Source organism: Equus przewalskii, chromosome 19 (assembly GCF_037783145.1).
Source record: "Equus przewalskii isolate Varuska chromosome 19, EquPr2, whole genome shotgun sequence".
Lineage (NCBI taxonomy): Eukaryota > Metazoa > Chordata > Mammalia > Perissodactyla > Equidae > Equus > Equus przewalskii.
The window spans coordinates 61,340,318-61,355,349 of record NC_091849.1 but is presented as its reverse complement, the minus strand read 5'-3'; the positions used below and the strand labels follow the sequence as shown (position 1 = coordinate 61,355,349).

The 15,032-nt window shown below is 43.0% G+C and overlaps 1 protein-coding gene across 8 annotated transcripts in view; it reads right to left on the bottom strand.

Moving 5' to 3' along the window:
- Positions 1–15,032, bottom strand: part of ADGRB3 (adhesion G protein-coupled receptor B3) — a 644,987-nt gene that overhangs the window by 87,630 nt on the left and 542,325 nt on the right. The gene's annotated exons all lie outside the window — the stretch shown is intronic.

Sequence of the window (15,032 nt, the reverse complement as noted above, 5' to 3'; positions counted from 1 at the left end):
GGGACTGAGAGGTTCGCAGGCATTCTCCTCCCTGCAGCCAAGTGTCGAGAAGCAGGCACAGAGCATCCTCAGAAATGGAGAAGCAGGCAGCATGACCTTGAGGGGCGGGGTGCGCGTGCACACACACACACGCCACACGAGCCATGCCACATGCACACACCCTAGACGCGCCACATGCACGCATGCACTCAAAACACTACAGCCATCAAACTATTTTCATTTTTCCTTTAGAGAACAACTGATAATGTTCATCGGTTACGAACAAAATATCTGACGTGAGTATCAGACAACGAGAGCTGCAAACTGACAAACGGCCGCTCACACGAAATGGCTCCCTGGGCTCCGTGGAACTTGCTGTGTTCCAGAGCTTGATCACTATTTGCTTAAGGGAAGCAAGCAGTGTGTTAGCCAGGCCGACACTAATCGCATCCGAGAGGCTGACACAGCTGGTCACCACCATACTGCATATTTAAGAGCACAGTTATTATATAGTAATCCAATTCTCAGACAGAATGTGAAGGTTTTACAAGAACTTGATTCTACCTTTTTTTTTGTTTTAAGAGTTAGAATTTTGGTTCTCTTTCCTTACAACAGGCTGCCCCCAAACCCAGAGTTAGATGGTGGATTTAAACATGGGGCTTTTAAACACAGTCTTTATGCAAGTTTACAGCTTTGCAAAGCCTCCAGAGCAGCCTCTCCCTGCTCTGATATTTGGGATGGCAACAGCTGCACTCTCTTCTTGGAACCAGAGTTGGTTTTTGGCAGGCCTCATCTGGATCTGTGGACACGCTGCTCATTCGAGCCTCACCTGACAGTCTGGTCTCGAGCACCTGGCAGGCCTGGCACACATAGCCTTTGGTGATATGACCACTGAGAAGGGACAGGTAAGCTGCAGCTCCTTTGTGACTTGGGGCTCCCACACTGCTGACAGGAACGACTTGAAAGGAGGAAGCAGGAGGCTCCAGCATTAACGGGGGAGGAAGGAGGTGTGAGAGGAGGAGTAAGAGAAGGGAAGAAAGAGGCAAATCCAGTGATGGAGAGATGAAGCAAATGTTAAAGACAGATGGGAAAACACAAGGAATGAAGTGAAGACTATGGAAATATAGAGAATATAGAAATGAAGGATATATTTCTGAAAGGTGCCTAGAACCAGAAAAAAAAAATGATTAAGAATGAGGACTGACAGGAAAAGTTAGCCAATGCCAGCCGTGCCCTAGGAAAATCATTTCTTCTTTAGCTACACTTGTTTTCTTTCAGCAGCCTGTTTTGTAGGAGCAGGAGTGGAGCACAGGTGGGCCAAGGTGACAGGGAGGCCCAGGTTTCAGGAGTGAGAACCCAAGTCTGGACAGAAGCCGTACAGGGAGGTGGAGACGTGAGGACTTCGGCTCCTGGAATCAGGGAAGCACTTAACCAAAGCCGTCATTTTACCCAACCCTGGGTCGACGTTGGTGGTGGAACTAGGCTGGCATCTGCCTGGAGATGATGGGTACGAAGAGAGGCCAGACCCCAACAGAAGGTCTGTGGAGGGCGGGGTCTGTGCAAAGGCGCGCAGGGCAGGGCGTGGAGAAATTGCGCAGAATCTCAAGTTCAGGAGAGGCTTGAACTGCTGCTGCAAGTCGTTCTTGAGGAGGACACTGTCGTGAAAGCACTATGTTAAGAAGATGAGTATGCGAATGGGGTGGAGGACGGTTTGGAAATACAGAGGATCCCCAGTTTATGAGGGTTTGACTTAACGATTTTTCGGCTTTACAACGGGTGTGAAAGCGATATGTGTTCGGTAGAAACCATACCTCGAATTTTGACTTTTGACCTTGTCCGGGGCTAGTGATATGTGGGTGATCCTCTCTGGGCAGCGACAGTAGCCGCAGCTCCCAGTCAGCCCTGCCACCACGAGGGTGAACACCCGATATGCTTACAACCACTGTGTACCCAGACAGCCACGCTGTTTGTCACTTTCAGTACAGTGTTCCACACATTACATGAGATATTTAACACTTCACTATAAAATAAGTTTTGTGTTAGATGATTCTGCCCAAATGTAGGCTAATATAAGTGTCCTGAGCACATTTGAGAGAGGCTACGCTAAGCTGTGATGTTCGATAGAACAGGTGCATTTTTGACTGTTCAACTTACATCGGCTTCCTTGGGCCATAAGCCCATCGTAAGTCAAGGAAGATCTGTAGAGGGAACTGTGGGGCTGTTGCAGCCAAGTGGGTCTGTGGACACAGCGGTAGGGGGACTAGATTCCAGATGAACTCAACAAGAGGCAGGCTCAAGGGCTAGCTCACGTTCTTTCCTAACCACTCAGGGCCTGGGGCAAAGGCACCTCTGCTTCCTTGGGCAGAACTTCTCCCTTTGGACTTCTTAACTTTGGAACTAGTACCACTATCTCAATCCCTATAGATAACTTAAATATTTACGCCTGTTGGGCAAACAAACCCAAAGCAAGAACCCATAAATTCTAAAGCTTTCATTGAGCATCTTACTACTCCCCAAAGGTCTTATGTGGATTTTTTTTGTCAACTTTAATCATTTTTTCATTTTCAACGAATAAGTGTATTCTTGATGCTTTTTCTCTGCAATTTCTTGCTAATTTCATTTGTTAAATCCAACCTTTATTTTATTCCCTTAGTGTTTTTCTTATAGTTCTCAATTCTCCCTGCTGATTTTCAGCACCTACCATAAAAACCCATTATAATGATCACTTTTTTCTTCTCTCCCTGTTTTTAATGAAGAAGGTTAAATTGGAGCACACACACAAAAAAATTGGTTACATACCAGGGACTAGATGTTTCAGGAAGCCCCTTTAGTCAATTTTCATGTTAAGTCCAATGTTCATATAAATCTAAATAACCCTAAGTTATTTTTGAGAGTAAGATACACAATGTCAAGAGAAAGAAAGTCCTGCTTCCATTTGCATTTCTTTTGCTTTTAGAAAGATTCAAGGAAAAGCCAGATGTTGAAAAGCAACAACCAAGGCTCCTTGCCCAATTTTATGTGATGCCTCTCGGGTCCTTGCTGAGTGCCTGGCCAAGCTTACAGTCTGAACTCAGAGTTTGCAGCCCTCTCAAGTTTCAGGTAGCAATCAGGACGCTGATAGTCAGGCAGACCAAGTCAGCTGATACGATTCTATTCTCTGACCTTTCCTAAGAACACAGCAGGGATCAATTATTTTCATTGCCTGATAGAGTCCAGGGGAAAGCTGGACTACAAACGTAGTAGAAAAAACTATATGCGTAAGGCGGTGTGCCAACGAGAAGGGATGGAAGGTGGGCAGGAGGATGAGGGGCCCCTGGGAAAATCTGGGTACTCTGCTTCAGACCAGCACTGCCAGGTAAGATGAATGCTGATGGATGTTCAGTTCCTCGCTGCTTCTGACAAGCCTCCAAATATAAATCTTGAGAACAATGGGGATTACAGCTCCTTCCTCACCTACCTCCAACAGTAGCAAAAGTAATTTTGGGTAAAAGAAAGAGGCATGGTTCCAGAGCTCCTTTTGTGGAATAAGCCAGCAGCCCATGAGTCACCGTTGTTTTTCCTCTTTTCAGGGAAGAGCTTAACAGACTGTAGTGTGTCTCACACAGCTGCATTTTGATGGAGAAATACATGCAAAGCTCAGCCGTTTAGTTGACACCACCCTGCCTGAACACGCTTTGCTGGTCTAACAATGTCACAGTTCAAAATGGTAGTGCTTACCTACATGTGCTGTGACTTGTTTAGATTATCTGCAAATCTCTTTGTGAAGCAAATGAAGTAGAGTACACACTGGTTTACTGAAAAGAATATTCACAGACCCAAAGTGAACTGATTGTTTATAATTCCTATTCATAATCTTAGCTACCAGCTATTGCCTTTTTACCATATGCCAACCAACGTGCTAAGCTTTCTTCACGAGAGAAGAAAACTGAGGTATGAAGAGATCAGGTAACTTGTCCAAGTTCATACAGCGGTGATTTGAACAGATTTGCTCACACGAAACCAAAACAATGCCCATCTTCTCTGAGAGCTCTTCCCTGGTAGGATGAAAGAGGCCCCCACTTGACCAAGAGTGGGAAGACCTCTCTAGAAAACACCACAACAGTTACACAACCAGCTGGGGGCAGGGTGCTCCCTCTTCAACCCCTGAGAAAAAGGGTGAAGCATGAAATTGTCTGCAGACCCCCGGGCCTTGCTGTTCTCTGGGGCATCATCGGTCTATCAGTCTTACTTGACTTTCATTACAATCTAATCTCTTGCTCAAAGCGTTTTCTAATTGTGTCACTACCCTGTTACAAAACAAAAGCAAAAACAAATAACTTTTAATATATCTCCCAGCCCCCCTGGCAACGTCCTAGAGAGTAAGTTCCCATTATTTGCCCAGGCTCGTCTCCCTTTGTTCGACTCCCGACTGCCTGTGTCTGGAGCAGCAGTGGGCTGCTCACCCTCGCTCAATTCCTGCCTGATTCTTCTCCTTGGCACCTTTGCCTCCTCCTTAGTCCATCTTTGTCTATTTATTTTCTATCCATCCTTTCTCTGTCGCTCCAACGCCCATGACCGACACCTACTCCCTCCCTGTACTCACACAGAACTTTTCCTGAACTGCACAGCTCTCAGGCATGTTACCAAAGGCTTTGAATGGCAAGATGACTTCACTTCTATATTTCAAGCTACTTAAGGGCAGGAATTGTGCTCTGCTTGTTTTTATCTCTGGTCCACGGTCCCTAACCTAGTGATTGAGAAATACTAACAACGTAACCGCCTCACTTGCTAATCTCCCACCCCACAGGGGCACATTTAGTCCTGATGCTTATGGTCGCCCAACAAGCATTGGTCAGTTTAAACCTCAATAACCCCATCATTAATCCTTTTACCTGTTATCCTCCCTCCCACCTGTCCTCTATAAGAAAAAAACCAAAATGACAAACTCTTCATTTGAAATTGAGATTTTTTTTAAAAAATCAAATTCTGACGAACCATATTACTAAGATGGAATGCCCTAAGTGCATTTCAATTCACTTTTTATAAAAGTTATCCAGACTCTTCAGTGCCTTCATTAAATTTTTTCTTAGTCTAGTTTTTGTGAACTTATGACTATATATTGGTCGGGGCATTTTTATTGCTCTTTTACTTTGGTGTCTATTATCCTTTTAGTCTCACAAAGCCCATCTCATCATGTGGTTCTAGGAATAAATATCAAGCATCTTAAGGCTCCTCAAAACAGTGGGTGGGTTTCCATGTAAGCAGCTTCTCAAATCAGATGCTCCCATCCTGATATTCATCCCCTTTGCCAAATAATTCTCACTTGGTGATCTTTCTCTTGAGAAAACTGGGTGGGAGGGAGATGGAGCGCCCTTGCGGGGTGGGAGAGAGCAGTTTTCCACCTGAGCTCTCGGCACACAGAAGGGCCCTTGGATGGGAGCACAACATGAGCCTCGCGCAGCAGTCAGTGGCAATGAGAGGTCCCCACCCACGCTCTTTCCCCTTCCCATGAACACATCCGAATCAGGATGCCAACGAGTCCTTCAGGAAGCTGGCTCAGCCTGTCACTAGGGAATTGACTTTTTCCCCCAGGGATATGACATGCTGTGCTAAATTTAATAATTTTCCCTCCTGGGCATAGCTACCATTATGTAGTTTCAATTGGTCCCCGGCACAGAGGAAGGCTTTTGTATTCGGCTAAAAGAGTAGATTCTCCCAAAATGAGCCCTTGCCAATGGCCTCCCTTGTCTAAGCTTTGCTGGACCTCGGAAGGACAGGCTGGGCTCTAATCAGAGCCGCTCTGGCGGTCCCACGGGCCTCGTCTCTAGCTGCAGTGCTGCAGCGTGGGTCTGGAAGGGCTCCATGGTGGCTCCCATGCTCCCGCCCACCTGCGCCAGGCCACCGGGGTCTGCAAGAGGGGCAACCACACCCCCTGGGCTGCGGCTCTTCTCCGCGAGGTTCCCACGAGCAGAGCGACTTTCATACTGAGTGCCCAATCGTTCAAGGCTCCCCGACACCACCAAAAGCTTCCTTCCTCTAGTCTCCCACTTGTTCTGTTGAACATTTCCTGGAAAGTAAGTGAAAGTGCCAGTGTTCTCTGAATCAGTCTTTGTGTCTGGAGATAGGCTCAAATTCCCTCTTAGACAGGTGCAAGCACCCGGTGGTCTATCCCTGTTGGACCCACTGTGTGGGCAGCGCATGCTGTTTATCTATTTCAGAACACATCTGACCGGCAGAAAAGCAGCCATACAGACGGCCTGAAGCAGAAAACACGCTCCGGTGGAAACGCATGCTCTAAATTACCAAAGAAAGTTGTGCCTTGGTCTGTGGCTTAATTAAATGCTGCGAGGCGGACTGAATTGCTTAGTTCCCAGGTAGCATTGTCCTTTTGACTAAGCTTTCATGCTAATTAATTGGCCTGCTGCTGTATTTCAGGAGGGGATTCTGAAAGACTGGTTATGAGGACATTTTAGTTTGACAGAGAAGAGATCCCACTGAGATTCTGTTTCCTGTTACAGAGAACTTGGCTTTTTTTTTTCCTATGTTTCTTAGACATTTTGTTTTTCTGTAGTTACAGAAACATGCTTTTTTTTTTTGCCATTGAAGCCTGCCTGGGGTATTTTCCATTTAGAGCCAACAGACAGCTTTGTCTTTGAGAACTAGGTTAGATGCTCCTGTGATGTACCAGTCATTCTGCTGGGTTCCTGGATTAGAGAGATGATTAAATCCTGTTCTCTGCCCCCAAGAAAGTAAAGCAAACCCTTGGTTGGCACTGACTGTGCACCAGGCTCCCTTCAAAGTGCTTCACACCCATTAACTCACTTAATCTTCACAACATCAACATGATGTAGAGATTACTATTATTCCCATTGTATAGGTAAGGTAACTGAGGCAAATAGGGTAAAACAATTCCCTGAGGCTACAGAGCTAAGCAGTGATGGAGCCGGGATTCGAATCAGGTAGTTGCAGGCCAGAGTCCTTCATTTTAACTGTAATACGGTCCTGCCTCTCAGGAAGACGGAGACTAGAAACAAATACTTGTTCGGCACTGACGTGGGTTCCTCAGGAACCCCATGGGGCCCCAGTGGGAGACGGTCAGTTCTCCCTGGTGAGAAAGCTTTAAGATTTGGTAGCTACGCTAGCGAACTGTTTTATGGTTTTGTCCACTGAGTCCACAGGCAATCTGGCCTCGGTCTTCTATTATAATAAAGAATATTCTTCTGCATACAGCAGAATAGAGAGCAAAAGTGAAAACCGGTAATATGTATTTTTAGCAGTCACTCTCTTGCCCTCTCCCCTCGCTCTGGGGTCAGCAGTCCTCTGAGGGACACATCTCCTGTCCATCACTGGGGCCCACCAGGAACCAGGGGCACAGACGCCCCACAACCGTGGGAAGCCAAGGACGACAGTAGCTTCAAGCAGCAGCAGGCTGTTCTCAAATGTATTTTTTTCCTCCTTGGAGGTTTCGTTGGAGAGACGAGATACGAAGAGGGAGCCCTGGCTGCGTGGAGTAAGAGATGAGATTCGAAGGTCATCCTGTCTCACGCAAGCAAAAGCTTAGAATCTCCCCTTAACAGGCTGGCTCCTATAGACATCAAGATTTTACTATTTGGCTGAAAAAGGTCCACATTTTAACTGAATTGGTTAAGCTATCACGTATTAACCTTGAAATCGGTAATGTCAGGATGAAGCATATTTCTGAAAAAATTCAAAATTAGTTCCTCTGGGATGTACAAAGATATATGTAATTAATATCTGATATGTCAGAATGAGCTAGAGTCAATTTTAAATGTAGGCAAGAAAGCATTATTTAAGAAACAGCTAGATAAATATATATGTATACATTTAAAGTGCCATGTGAGGTATCAAGGAAAAAAGGAAGAGAAGTGAGAAGTGAACTCTTGGGATATAATTCTTGTTACAGGAAAGTGAAGACCAGAACATTAAAATAAAAGCTTTCATTTCCTTTTCCAAGAATTCCACAAAGTTTCTTATTTCTGGCTCATATCTAAATGTAATACTAATGATAGTTTAAATATCATGAGTGCTTTTCTCTAGGGCAGGGGCTGCTAAGTATTTTATGTATATTTTATTACCTTTATTCCTCAAATAACCCTCCAAGACAGACAATATTAGTACCCCAATTTTACAGAAGAGGAAACTGAGGCCAAATCGGATATAGTAGGAAAGACAAGACATAGGGAGTTGAACCTGGAGCCCAAGCTCTTCCCCAGGGCACTGATCTGGTTCTTATAGCAGATAATGAATAAATGCCTACTGATTTTTTTGTAGACCTAGTTGTTGTGTCTTAAGTCCAAAAGAGTTACAGACGCAGAAGGGTTAATATAGAATTTGTCGAATTTGAATTTATGCTTATGATTAACTATCAGTGTTATTCAGCAAAAAACAGATTGGGTAAGGTGAAGAGAGGTACAGGGTGGCATAAACAATGGGAAGAAAATAATTTATGAGATAATAGGGGAGTTCCAGTATCTCAATTGTTATAAAAATCAATTCCTCACTAATATACTACTGCTATGCATCACAAAGAATTTATCAGAGTTCACAAAATTAAAATCCGTCATAATTAACGTTTTTTTAATGCCTTGAAGAAATGAGGATAGAAGTTACAGCAAAGTGTTTCTTGCTTTCTCATAAAAGCAACTGGTCATAATGCGTGAATACTTTTATTGCAAGAATAGATTAAAACTGTTTTTCCAGGATGCTACATTCTATAGAAAGTGCTAAAGAACAGCTACTTTTTTTCACTGTGTCTTTGTGGTACATTGACATTGGAATTCTGTGAAAGTAGTTATTAATTTTGTATTTCAAAACTCCATTCTTTGAAGAAATATCTTATTTTCCCCTCAAAAACATGTTCAGAAAGCATCAGTAAGAAAAAAAACACCTTGTATGCAAAGGAAGATATTAGCATAAAGTAGCACAAATGTTTCCAAAGCTAGAATGTTATTTTTCATATATGATGCAATAATTGAAGAGCTATAACAGTGATAGTTAACATCCATCAAGTTTTTGCCATATGCCAGATACTGGTCTAAGCATTTCACTTGTATTATCTCATTTAATATTTAAACAACAACTTGAGCTGGGTGCTATTATTGCATCCATTTTACAGATTCTGAAACTAAACCAAGAGTGACCAAATCATTTTTCCAAGGTCTCAGAGCAAGCTGTGCAGCCAGGGAGCCCTCCTCCTGGGCTGTGTTCTTAACCAGCAGTTTTTCTGTTTCCTAATGATAATGATGATGATGATGATGATGATGATGATTGGGGGTGAGAGGAACATCAGCTCCACGGAAATCATCAGTAGCAGATCACAAGTCTAACATGCGGCTAATGATGCTACCTGAAAGCTGACATTGTCGCAATTTATGAGATGACAGCTGCAAAACCCTTTGAAGTCCTTTGGAAACGCTTACTCTACAAATCCACAGCTCCTCCTTGAGCTGTGCCAGCTCCGTGACTACTTCATGCAATCTGGTGTCCGGTACTTAGCAGTGTATCAAATGTGTTTATGCTGGATACGCACGAAAAGCAGGGCAATGGGCCACTCTGCCCAGGAGGGGAATGGTGGCGACTGGTGTAGAACAGTGTTCCAAAAATCCATTGTTAGGGGAATGGACGGCACAGCGGGTTAAGTCTATGGTAATGATTTTAAGTTCTTAAAGCAACCTATAAACAAGTCGACTCTATAAGGCCAGAAGGTCCTTAGGCTGATGAGCTACCAGAGAAAAGCAGCAGGTGAGCTAATTTCCCAGGATCTGCATCTTGTCAATCTATTCATCCTCAGAAAAGCCCCTGCATGGTGGCTGATGGGAAGACCCCGGACAGTCCTCTCCCGGGCCCTACAAGGAGAAGCCCTTCCTGGAACACTACATCTGTTAAGTCAAAAACAAAACTTTGACATGAATTTGAACTTCTTTTTCTTACAGGCACTTCCTTCCTCCCCACCGGCCCTGGAGGATTTTTTTATTTTAGATCAATTCAGATTTGAAATGACTTATCCTTGAGAAGCTGTTTATTTGCTTATTTTTCAAAACTCATTTGAATGTCCCCTGACCACAGCCTAAATTCGTAATATTGATTATTTTAATTTCTTCTCTTCCATTTGGCCCTTTGTTAATATCTAGATATTTAGTGTCATTTGAGAATGAGATTAAAATGGTTCCAATTTTCCTCTTCCTGATGGTGTCCACTCCATCTCCCTAAGCATAAACGAAGACATTTCACAGAAATGGGGTGAATCCCAGATGCCATAGAAATCCAGGAGAATCCTCTCTGTAATTCATGGTTATTTTTTCCTCTACAGTCCTGTCTGCATTTTTTTTTACCTTATGGGAAAACCTAGTGTTTATGCCAAATTCGAATGAAGTGAAAATTTTATTATTTAATACCATTTAACACCACACAAAGAAGCACAATTAATGCTTAATGACCATGGGGATGCTGCAATGTAAGTTAAAAGGAAGAATGGCTAGGACTTACTTGCCTTTGTGAAATGACTCTGAAGGAAACCTTGTAGCATGTATGTTTGAAAAACATTTTTCTTATTTTTTGATGGATTCTCCTTTCCTCCAGAAAGTACTGGCCTTTAAAACTCAGGAGAAATCTTTCCATTAACCTCAAAATACTCAGAGATCACCATAAATAAGTGTTTTCATATAATCGCATGTACTGAGAAAACATCTGTAGGGTTCCTGAATTTTTTAGAATTACAGCTAGCCCTGGGCACTATTTGACATATAGTTATCATTTTTATCTTAAGGGTCTTCTTTAACCAAACTATATCAAAAAGTCATGCAGGAGGGCTGGCCCCGTGGCCGAGTGGTTAAGTTCGCCCGCTCCGCTGCAGGTGGCCCAGTGTTTTGTTGGTTCGAGTCCTGGGCGCGGACATGGCACTACTCATCGGGCCACACTGAGGCGGCGTCCTGCATGCCACAGCTAGGAGGACCCACAACAAAGAATATACAACTATGTACTGGGGGGCTTTGGGGAGAAAAAGGAAAAAATAAAAAAATCTTTAAAAAAAAAAGTCATGCAGGAACGGATCCCTTCAAGTATTTCATAGGAAAAGACGTTCTGCATATGTTTCACAGTGGTATCCGGATCATACAGAACACAACCTCAGTTACTGCCCTCCCCCCCAAAAAAAGTCAAGTTAAAAAAAAATGCTTCACACAGAGGCTATAGCTGGGATTCCTAGGTCAACAAGGGATTACAGTCACTAACACAGTGATATTCCTTCCTCCTTCTCTCCCTCCTTTCCTATTTTTTTTCACTTTTTAAAAAATGCAAATCGTAGATCCATGAGCATTTTTTCCTAAAGAATTTCAGTTGAAGTAAAGATGGGAGAGGAAACCACAGAGTAAGGACAACTCAATCTCTGAAGCACTGGTGAGATTTTGCACGAGGACATCAACCTACGCAATGTGGAGGTCGGTGAAATCCCAGCAAGAGGCAGTATTAGCTAGACCTCGAAGCCTCTTGCCCCCCAGGCCCGCATCACAGAGCTGAGAAGCATGCTAGACACACAGGACGTTCACTCGCAGTCAGTCTGTGATGTCCCAAAGTGTTAGCTTTAAATATTTTTCTTCTATCTTTCCCCCTCATGAAAAACAACTCTCCTCCAAACCAAAGAGGACTGGGTCATAGTTAATCATGGAGGCCGCCAATGAAGACTATAAATGGGGTGAGGCGGCATGGAGGCACTAAGAGCACACGGTACCTTTCTAAGACATGGCTTCATTCCTTGGCCAAGGTGCCCACTGTTCATTGCTGCTTGGTCCAGACCCTCCTTCAGTGAGAAGTGTATGCAAACAGAGGATGTCAGAAGAATTTTAAACACCTTTCTGTTGCCTGATTGACTTCTTTCTGAGTGCAGCCTCAACTGTCCAACGGGATTTAACTTTCTATTCTAGCTAAAATAAAAAAAACTGCAACTACAACATGAAAGACAACCCTTTCTCAGTACATGTAACCCCCACACCACTGTCACGTTGCTTCTGGGATTAACTCGCAAGTCCTCTGCTCATTTGGCATGAACACTGCAAGTCAGGTAAAAATGTTTAGCTGTGTGTGACCTGGGGGTTGAAGGGTAAAACTCACAATATTGGTTTGGCTTAGAACCCAAAGAGTTTTCCCAGAGGTGACAGGTTTGTGTACCAGCAGAACAAACACTGATTTTTGGTTTTCCCTTCTCAGACATTTTAAAGTACAACTAGGAGCTGTGAACACTTCAATGTACGGATCATCTTTTCATCTCCTTCACACCTTGTTTTGCTCAAAATGCCTACTTCAGCTCCTTTTAGGTTGAAATAGAGACGTGATGACCTGCGACGTCTCTCTTCACATTCTCACCCCACCTCCGGAAGACATCCAACCGCCAGTAGGCCCCATCTCTGCAGCTTAGCTTCCAGAACCGTCCTTCTCATTCCAATTCCATGCATCGTCTATACGTTAGCTGGCTGGTGACTGATGAGAACTTACTCCCAGTGACAGACTGTTTTGCACAATCATGGTCCACATAGAGACAAAGCTCAACAGACTGCAGGCCCTCTTGCCCGCCAGCAGCAGGACCACCCTGCATCAGAAGTCTGCACAGACCTTCCGCCAGGACTCACGGTCGTTTCCCTCAGCATTAGTGGTTTTATAGAGTCACACAAAGAAACCTGCAAGCTGCCACATGATTTTTAAGTGTTTAGAGTGTAAACATTCCCCAAACTGACCTACAGAAAAACTGACCAAACCCAAGGGAGGAAAGTACTTTAATTCCTGTGGTTCCTCACTCCAGTTCACGGCTTCATTCTGTCTTCACACGCCAGCCCTAACTGCCGACTCGAGTTTTCAGATTCTTGAGTACCACAAACGGCCAACACAAAGGATTTCCAGGTTTATAATATAATATAATATAAATGGAATTAAATTTTCCATTTGTCTAGATTGCATGCAATTACTTTTTTTTTCCTTTACCATGCTGTATGTAGTCAACAAAACTGCTATTCTAAGCGGCCTCTTGTTCTTTTGAGAGAACTGAATGTGATAAACTGAACTTACATACATTCCCATACGCAAACATAAGCTTCCATTAGCAGAACCCAAATAGACCTAACACAGCAGTGGATTTTTATGGAAAATAATTATTTTTAAAATGGTAATGAAGCAAACAGATATCAGAACATAAAATGAAGGATAAACTCAGATTCATGGAATGACTCAAAAATTATTTATAGTGGGCCCAGATCATACTAGACTTGGGGGAACAAGCAAGGGTCCTGGTCTCAAGTCTTTTCTCTTCCTTTGCCCCACAAAGTCACCAACTCCTTTATGGTTGCTCTGCTTGTGGTCTCATCTCCTACCTGTCTGCTGTAGTAACTTGCACCTGCTTCCCCACTTCTAGTCTCTCCTTATTCTAATCCATCCCACACACTGCAGCCAACTTTGTCTAAAGTACCGATCTCCTCCAACATCTTTACCGTGCCATCTCCATCCAGCTCCGGCTCCTTCTTTCCTTCCATCTATGCTCTGTGTCGTAACTGCACTGCAATGCTAGTTTTTGTCTACCCCATTCTGTCTTTCTTGTTGGGAAAATTCCTATTTCTACTCCTTTTCCTCCCATGTCTTCTATGGAGCTTTCCCTAACTTCTCCTTCCCATGCTCATTTTGCTATGTAGGTTCATTTCCCACCTTCTCTCTTGAGTTGGACAATACCACACTGCAGCCTGCCCCTGGACGGGGACTGAATCCCATTTGTCTCTGCACCCCTAGCCCCTGAAAGAAAGGAGAGCTACCACAATACATCTCAGGACAGACTCCAAATCCAGATGGGATTTCCTACAACCATTTGGACCAACTTTTCCCACACCTCTCTATTGACCAGGATTTGTGTATGTGTGGGTGTGTGTGCACATTTATGTGCATGCTGCACGTTCGCTTTTTAATTTTACATCTTTTTTCTTTTTTTACTACTTTTCTATTCTTAATTATTTTTGGTCTTGTTTGGATTGTTTTTCGTGAGCTACTTTTTACCTTGCAGATAAGTGGAGATGTGTGGTATACGTAACAATAAGAAATGACGCTTTTGCACACTTCAATTTTGTTAATAAGCAAGGAAAGCTTCAGATGTTCTTAAGATGCTATACTTGCTGAGTCAGGAATGAACTCTTATACTTAAGAAAGCAAAAACCAAATAGAGCTGAAACAAAAAGTCTTTCTGATTAATCCAAAATCTTAATTAAAATATTTTACCCTGTTGGAAAGCTGTGTGTTAGTGTGTGTGTGTTTGCATGAGCTTTCAAGTGCAAGCAAGTTAGAGAGCAAGAGCAAGCTGGGTGGTCGGGGCAGAGGGAGAGAGAGGGAGAGATGTTTACATTTCTGACTCAAAACAAGTTAGATAATATGTTTTACATGAGGTTTTGGCTTTAAATAGAAAACTAAAATGCAGAATAAAATGCTACATAATTAATGGAAGCTGAATGCTTTCTTGTTGATTTAGGCATTACCCAAAATATTATTTGCAAACAGAAAAAGGATCTGGATAAATGCATTTTTAAAATTTTTATTTTAGTTTTTTGAATCTCAGGTATGCAATGTTGGATTAATCTTAATCTCTGTTGGATCAAGAGTTGGGCACTGTTTGGATGTAGTATTGGATTATTAGGAATTTAATGAACAAGAAACAGACTCATCACTGATCTACACATGGCTCTCTTTTTTCATTCATTGGTCCATTCATTCCTTGATATATTAATAATGTAACTTGTACCCATGACCCAGCCACCCAACACAAAAGATAGAACCTTAAAACTACTTTACATATAGCCATCTGGTTCCCTGCCAACTAAACCCCTTGAACTCCCTCAAACCATGGTGACCCAGTCTAAAGACCATGTTAACTGCCATCCCCTTTTACTTATTATGCAGGCTTTTTTTCCATATTTACATATTTGCACTTTAATACCTCCTACAGGTAAAGGATGCTCTTCTAGTTTTTACTAGAACAATGTGAGAGAATTCTTCCATTAATGACACAATTCATAGCTTTCACAATTTATTGC